Here is an 8519-nt window from a genome sequence, read left to right as displayed (position 1 = left end):
GTATTAATGAATCTTATAGTGGTGACATTTTGTATAACAACAGTTCCACCGATTTCAATGGCCGCTAAATGCGCTAATAGGAAGGATTTCTTTCGTGATATAGTAGAAAGCTAGTTTGTTGGAGCACAATTGTACTGACTGACGTTGTATTTTTCTAGCTTTCTGGGCATAAAAGGACCATAGGTGAGCTGTTACCGATAGTTGAATTTCGATTCGCCGGGCTGTTGTAATATCCAACGGCAAGCCAGACTGCAAATACGGCTCTCTCTCAAATAGGCCCGCAGCCAATCAGGCTTGTTGGTTGTTGACATACTTTTTTTTTTTTAATCAAAGCAGGACAATCAGCCTTAAGTAGGTATCTTTTTTTGGCGAAATAGAAGGCTTTCTTTACGCAACCCAACGAAAGCATATTAAGTGTCAACAATAATGTCAATATGTAATTTGGAGTATAAAATTATATTGCTACGATTCCATTTTTGTTCCGAATATTCCACAATAAAAAAACTTGGAATGTACTTCATTTCTTCTTTTTTTTTTTATCTCCTAAACACGCCAGAGCTCTTTCTACGAAGATGATATTGGATCCTAAAAAAAAGCGAAACTTATTTACTCAGTGCCGACGTTTGACCCCCACGCACCCCTAGGTACAAACTGCTATTGATCTATCCATTATTTCGATAGTGAATTGTTTAAATAACAAAAGAGTGATTTCATTATTTTACGCATCTGTCTATATGGAGCGGATTCAAATAGGTCTAAACGGAGACTCGTTTAAAAAATAAGGCCGGTTCGATACGTTTGATTGATTGATCGATCTATAGTATTTAATGTGCTATGATTCTTCTTATTCACCCCAGTGCGAAGGTTTCGATAGGCGCGTTGACAGACGGAGTGGCTAGTGAGCTGTGTATTATATAAGAATAGTTAGCCTTCGTCGTAGTTCTACTCTAGCGGGTGACAGCACTCAACCACCGTCAACTTTTGTGGTTAGGAGCAGTTCTAAAATGGTTAAGCACTTTAGTATCACTTAAACATAGTAGTAATCAGTCGGTGAATGTGCGTTGGAGCCCACTCCATATTATTACATCATATAATTGAATCATATAAAGGGAACAACCGTTATTTAGACTGTACCAATATTGCCAACGATAAGTGAGTTTTAAAACCAGCGGGTTCTGGCGGGTTTTGGAAGTGTTTGATGCACATACGCCAGCGGGATTGTCGGTGCCTAATGTGAGACTCACGAAGCCACTAAATTACCCCCCAAAAGGGGACATTTAGAATTTTTATGAGGTACTGACCTAAAATGTTATTCGTTATCATGTCTGAATCGGTATCATGAATGTATTCGGTATCATGTTTGAAATATTGCTTAGTAAAAGGTTATTTTTTTTTTTTAATATACGTTGTGATTATGAAATGCTAACAAATGATACAGAATAAATAATGCCATTTAAACGTTAAAGGACAAAGCTTCGCTAAAAATAAACCATAGACCATTTGTAGTATAGGTCGTTTTTGCCAGGAAAATTAGCTTGAGGCATATAATAAGCAGACGTCGATTGTAACGTCATATATTTCCTGTCCATTTCTCCAGATTCAGCTCAAGCGCCGCGCTGCATCGACGCTATTTCTCGAAATCGAAAGAACACCAGTTTTTTTTGTTTGTGTATACGCCGAATGCCAATTACGTTCAGAAAATTCGTTGCAATGACAACAAGCACTTTGATGTGAAGTGTTTGCTGGTAAATTTCGTCTTGGTTCATGGTTTTAGCATGAGTTTGATAAGTTCGCGAAGTTTCCGCTAGGCGTCGTTAGCCGCTGGCAACATATGCGTATTATGCACTCCTGAAGCCGTCTAAAAAAGAGGAATTAAACACGTGATCCTCATAATTGCTCTATGGTAATGATTTTGCCTAATGACCAAAAGAAAATGTACGTCGGTTTGTGCTGATGGTTTATTTCAAACCCTTATGATGCGTATCGTTGCAACGTTTGAACGTTAAGTGAATAGCATCTCGATTTTACTACAATAATTTTTTAAAATTCTTTTATCTATGATCAATGTGTTGTAACAATCCATAAATATATGGAGTTGTGCTTTAATTTAATAGGTAATTATAAATAACTTGCTGTTTTTGTAAGCGAGCGCGGCGGGAAAGAGCATATGTTCTACAGATACAATGCTAAGCGCCAACAAAGGGATAAGCATAACAATAGTAATGGATATTTACCATAAAATAATTTCAAAGAAACTAAGCAGAAATTACATTTGTTTGTACCTCTCAACATCGAACAGCAGGCGGGACACGGAGAAATCCCTGACATTTTTTCCCTTCTGCTCTTATTCACTGCCGGGGTCTTTTGTTCTCATTTATCTATCGACTGTGGTAAGCGTTGCTCTGCATTACGATGACACGTGTAAGTGGATAATGCACTCAGAAACCTCATTTACTGACTACCGAAAAAGTAACATCTTCAGCTGGTTTTGCGCGTTTATGATTTCATCGTCTCCCTAATTCGATTACGACCTAACCGCGTCACATCTGAAGCCGTCAGATCCAGTCTAGCCTACTTTTGTGTCGGTGTTGTATTGATGTAACCGTTATTCAGCTGCGAAGGTCATACTACTTCCGTCTGGCTTAACCTATGCGGCCAGTAATAAGCCTTAGAAGATGAAAGCGAACCGTCTGTTCTGCAATTTCGATGCAGTCCACGTAGCCTTGCACAGTGAACGCGTGGGCCCGCCTGATGAGGATCATGAGTGCAGAACCTTACCGTCGCCAGATATTGGTCCGATGCCATTCCGACGAGTCCAGCAACCCTTGCCGTTGATCCTCGCAAAAGACCACCCGTACCTGGCAAAGACGACGAAATACTTTGTCGGAAAGGGATGTAATGGAGAACAGAAGCTACAGTCGGATATTATCCTAAAACCAGTAGCAAATATGAGTCGGCTGAACTAGTTCAATACCAACATGTCTTGTTCATTTAGAGTACATACCTGACTCTTGAAATAGGTCCAACTATGATTATTATAAACAAAGGGCCGAGTGCTGATACGGCATTAAGGGCTATATTTTTATGTATAAGCAGCTACCGATAAATGTGCTATCTGTCTGTTTGTTGCACTTATAGAACTCACAGCATGCATCTCAAATACTTTGAAGGGAATCATCGTTTATAATAGATGTGAATTGAGATTGAATCGATTAATCGTTGAAACTTCGCCACACCGACAAAGTGAGGCTTACGAAATTAGGCGTTAATCTTCTAGGATGGCCCGTTTTCGAAAGATTATCGTATTCTGGGCAACCGATAATCGATATCAGGTCCAAAAGAATACATTTTGCTTTGAGCATCTATTCTAAACAATATCATAGGTTTTGAAGAGCGAAAGCTGACATACTGATGTAATATTTAAGTAAACCAATTACAAATATGACAAATTGCTTTCGACAACGTTTCTGCAAGGTATTTTGCTTATGCCGTAATTTAAGCCCTAGGAAAAGCATGAATACATCCAGGTTAAGTGAAGCAGAATCAATTTTTATACCTCGTAGACACTTGCTCTAATGTGAATGCAATGACCTTATATCCGAATAACTGAGAAGAACAATATTAAAAAAAGGTAGAAAATATGTTAAATAGAAAAAACTACTCTATCACCTTAAATCACACAACCCAATTTATCGCCTACGTTCGCAACGTAGGTACGTCACCTTAAACTAGCTTTAAACAACAGATTGGAAGGTGGCAAAAGCAAAAAAACAACGACCCTACAGTTAAGAAACATGGAACAGATTACTAACTTCTAGGAAAGGGCACTTTAGTAGCCCATATACTAAGAAAGCAGTAAATAATGGAGATAAATAAAGCCATTATTTGGTTTTCCTCGTAATAGAGGAAAACCGTTCAAAATGCAGTCGCTATGTGGGCAAGTTAATACATCACTCGGGTATAGATTTAAAACGGTACAGTCGATGTGACGTGGCTACGCTTATACCATGATTGTTTTGTGACATCGACTTCAAACTTTCCGAGGACCATTTTCTATCGAAAAATTACTAATGTATTTTTAATGAAATCGTTTAATTGAAAACCGTGCTAAGAATAGAACCAAGACTGAGGTAATCCGTTTGCGCAGCACTAATGATGTTACCTACTGGCATGATACATACCGCGTAGTTCAAGTTTGAATATTAAAGTCGTATGATTCTGCTGACGTGGTTATATACAGTGTAAAAAAATAAAAACAAAGGTATTGTGACACTTTGAATCAAATCATTTGACAACAGGGAGACTTAGCTTTATTCTCTTATAGAAAAGAAATGATTCTAATAAAAAGCGGATTTATTGAAAACTATCCAATAGTTAATTAACTTTTTTCTCAAGTAATCGGCACTACACTGCAGTCAGCCACGTCGAATAGTTGTTGCTAATGAAACCTTGTACCTCCAACCATCTTATACTTCGAGCAGTGACGGCTGTGCAGGCAGTGTACTGGTCTCAAGTCTCCAAGCAACATTGATTATTGTAAGTTCACACTGGCGAGCAGTTTCGTTACTTCGTGCGGGACGCCTAGAAATTAATTAGGGACGAAGGTGATCTCACATACGAGATATTTGCAAATGTGTTACCCTGTTGTAGTACTCGAACACTAAACGACTATTCGTAGGAACGTCTTAATATGGACCTCAATATAACTGTATTGAAGTTCGGAGAAGAACAAATTCATTTGTTGTTTTTGCTGGATGAGAAAAGATTACCTGCGCCGTTCTTGTACGATTTTTTCGATCACGCAATAGCTGTCCTTTTTTCCTTTTCTCTGAGAAAGCCATATTTAGGAACGTTATGCAGCGCGAAAGCAGGACTTGAATTAACTATAATAGATCTAAATGAACGAAAATAGTGTAAACACGTACTTATATACGTACGTATAGTGAAGAGTGTGTCCTACTGAGGTGACTTTCAACTGCCTTTGTACCGCTGATCTGTCGTCACTTGAAAGCAGTACGCTCTGAACCTTTGCTGGCACCTAACAGCTATTCCGAATGTGAACAAGATGCAATTTGCGATGAAGAAGCCCCGTGGCTCATTTATTCGGTCAGTCTATGGACGCTTACTACGAAAACAGGCTAGATACACTGACAAATTAATTAAAAGCTTGCACTTATCTAGCAGGTATTGGATTTTCATACAAATTAGAATCTTCATTATGTAACGGTGTATTCATATTGGCCGGCTATCGAATCTCTCCGGCAACGCGAATTGCCAAGCATTATGTGCCTTACCTTTGCCTGCGTGTTGGCTATAGGACCAACTACTATTGGAGCTTTCCATTGCAAACCCCGCTCAGGAAAAAACAGCATGGAGTACGGGTTACAGATCTGTATTGCGCAGGCTCACTTTCGCCCCAGAGAAGATCTACGCCCTGCGATCCCGCTAGATTTAACCGACTCGTATTCGGCCGATAGTGACTTAGCATCAAACCACCTATAAAGGGGAACGAATACACAAATTGAATAGACCTATTTTTCTTTTTCAACCTAAACAATTGTTTCGAGTTCTATGCTCGATACTGGCGATAGGCATTGCTTCACAGGGCCGTCTCTACTTAATATGAAGTGTGCCTAAGCCTCTGTTTGAACCTAGACCACCTCAAGTTTTCACTGCACATCATGGGCCTACCCCTTTCGACGACCTGACAAAATATACCTGGCCTGAAACGACTATGTTCGATATTGTTTTTCTTTCCTTCTTCAATTAATAGACCAATGCGAAAAAGGCGAAGCTGAATGCGAATAGACAAAACTAACGTCCGATCATATGGTCTCACGTGATCGACAAGAAGCTGTCTGACAGATGTTGGCATTGGTTGCGCGCACGAGTCTGTCGTTAAGCGCACACTTTGCCTGTAATTAGCTTCTACCCTGCCATTTTGATGAGCGACCGACCCCTCAATCCATTACCTCTCGACTTTTTTTGTCTATCTATTTGGTTCAGGCTGAGACTTTTCGAATGCAGAAAAGAAATTGCTTTTAAAAGGGGTTTCTTTTTAATACTACCACAAAAATGCTACTAAGCAAAATTGCGTGTTGCAGTGTGACATAACGAAGGGGTTAATTTTTTTATTTTTCGAACTATGAGAGTACTATATTGAATGTACTGATTACTAACTGGCCGACATCCTCAACAATCATAAAAAGGGTATAAATTTCATCGGAACAAAACCCGTTCATATGACAAGTGGGATCGACTGGCAAAAATTAATTTGCAAATCTACGTGCGTATCGTAATGTAAGTACTGGTCAAGGTACAATAATTAAGGTAATTAAACGTATATTATTAATAATATAGGAAAATTTACGTGACGATTTCAAGCATGAATCGTTGATTATACAGCCAAATACTGGCTCTAAACAGACTATAAAACACTAAGAAGTTTTGCTGTATAGCTTATGCAACGGGAATATGGCCTAGTTACCATTGGATCAAGTAAGTTTCATTAACTGAGCAATCGGTGAGATAGTGATCTGCTCTCGAATGTTACAATCTTGTCCACTCACCGAAGCTTGCATCGCTAAGGAAGATGCAGTCCTAACTTGCAATAACTTATTTGCTGTTTCGGCCAGAGCTACTCGTTCATTGTCGCTTTTAGATTAGCGATCTGTCAAAGTGAATATCCACACAAAATAAATATTTACGTTTTTGTTGGTGAAACTACGATTGGATAAAGTCAGTTAGCAAAAGTGGTATAGACGATGAGGAAGCTAGCTTAGTATGTGGATCGACGGTTCTTCGTTTTTGTTGCTGATGGAAAGTTGCAAAAAAAGCATTCTAGGCTTTCTAAAGCAGATCCTTCTGCGCATTTCAGTGACGTGTCAACTTCTGTGGGATGCTGAATGCTGCGCTCATGAATAGAGCTTGCAGCTGCTCTGAACAATCGGCAAACTTGTGGATATACTCAAGGTTTATTCGCACCAACTGAAAAGGTATAAAGGTCAAAATCTACTTGAAAAATTAATCGATTAATTTATGTTATTCGAATTGCTGGAAGTCAAGTCCACCGTTATCGACGAGTGAACCTGGCCATAGACCAAAAACTACATCAATCTGCTCCATTTATGATGTTTCCTTCATTGTTCTCCTATGAAGCCTGTCTATTGTTGTATTCGGACTAGAAACGACCATTAGATATTAAGAAAAAATAATTTTAAAGAAAAGCATGTTTTAGTTCACTATTGGAATTTACCATGGGTCAAGTTTGTTTTGTTCTTAATTTACCTCACTCTCTTCGCAACTTAACCTTTAGGTTTGGACAATTAATTAATTGCATCTTATGTGCCACTTCAGATTGTCTCTGCTATGAGCTTCTCGTTACTCACTACGGCTTGCGTCACCCACAAATAAACTTAGGTATGGCACCGTTAGGAGGAGACAGGTTGGCCTTCAACTACTACGTTCTCCACCATTCGTCATCTTCGCGTTAATACTCAAACCCTTTTCGAAGGGCTGTAGTAGCGATAAAGGAATATACCCAGGGAAGCGAATCACCAAAAACCTGTATAACATCAATTGAATTATACTTCGAATACTGATACCGTCCAGCAATCATGTAGCATATATTTCCAAAAAACCTGCCCAGGATATGGAGCGAGTAAAATTAGCGGGGGTTATTCTCGTCAATAACAATCTTAATCGAGTGAATTATAAAAGATCAGCCGGTACACTTTTGGACTCGATCTGTTTGTTGTGTTATTAAAGAACACGGTTTTAAAAATACGTAATCGGCAGTAATTTTTTATGCACCTGGCCGCTGGTCCATGTCGCGGTACAGCCTCTGCCGCCTGGTGCCATATATCAAATATCGAGCACAAACCCTGAAGATCTTTTGGCCAACTATAAGTCAGCCCTATAATGTGCTGATATCGCAACCCATTTACAACCTGTATCTGGTACTCGGCACTATCGAAATTGTAGTTTATGTATCCTTCTGACGGCTAGTTGAATTGGTGAGTACCTACGTACTCTTGGTAAGAAGGAATAGCCGTCAACCTAACCCGAAACACATCAATCAAGTACGAATGGTATAGCTACCGAGTGAAATACTTTGATATTGCTTATAATTTTTTGGCTGATTTTGAATGATCAGTCTCACTAAGCCTGACGTCGCTACGAATAATTTCTCGATCGTTTCGTAGATTTCTTACATAATCAGAGAGAAACAATGATGCGTTAAAAAATTAGGTAATAATGAATGCTAACGAGGCGTGTTCCGCGATAGATAGATGGTACAACAGAAAAGAGACCAGTATGGAGGAGTATGAATTATGCTTGAAGATCGTGTTGACTTCTGATACTACGAGACAGTTTCTTATAATAACGCTATACCCTGTGCAATCGTTAGAAGGTTGACTCAGAGCTGGTTATAATCGTATAGCTGTTGATGATCTTGTGGCTGTAAAGAAAACGTAACTTTACTAGTATTTTTTTACTTACTAACGCCATTTCAGTGA

The 8519-nt window shown here is 39.0% G+C and overlaps 2 long non-coding RNA genes across 7 annotated transcripts in view; one reads left to right on the top strand and one right to left on the bottom strand.

Annotated features, from left to right (window-relative positions):
- Positions 1–513: 513 nt before the first annotated feature.
- Positions 514–8519, bottom strand: part of LOC147755473 (uncharacterized) — a 14573-nt gene continuing 6567 nt past the window's right edge. Inside the window, exons 1-4 of one of the 6 annotated variants that reach the window (XR_015328280.1) lie at positions 5719–5913; positions 5295–5496; positions 2779–2858; positions 514–1858 (exon numbers count right to left, since the gene is read on the bottom strand). This is a non-coding gene — a long non-coding RNA (uncharacterized LOC147755473). Of the gene's footprint in view, positions 1859–1944; positions 2859–3982; positions 4582–4769; positions 4895–4937; positions 5139–5294; positions 5497–5718; positions 5914–6569; positions 6695–8519 lie in introns of those variants that run through there. The other 5 variants (XR_015328281.1, XR_015328284.1, XR_015328283.1 and 2 more) reach the window with 5 other exon arrangements.
- On the top strand, positions 5978–7783 carry LOC147755474 (uncharacterized). The gene is made up of 3 exons (XR_015328286.1): positions 5978–6300; positions 6878–6995; positions 7357–7783. It is a non-coding gene; the product is annotated as an uncharacterized LOC147755474 (long non-coding RNA).

Source organism: Varroa destructor, unplaced genomic scaffold (genome assembly GCF_002443255.2).
Source record: "Varroa destructor unplaced genomic scaffold, Vdes_3.0 BEIS01000005.1, whole genome shotgun sequence".
Lineage (NCBI taxonomy): Eukaryota > Metazoa > Arthropoda > Arachnida > Mesostigmata > Varroidae > Varroa > Varroa destructor.
The sequence above is the reverse complement of the archived record's forward strand: the minus strand, read 5'-3'. Positions and strand labels throughout refer to the sequence as shown.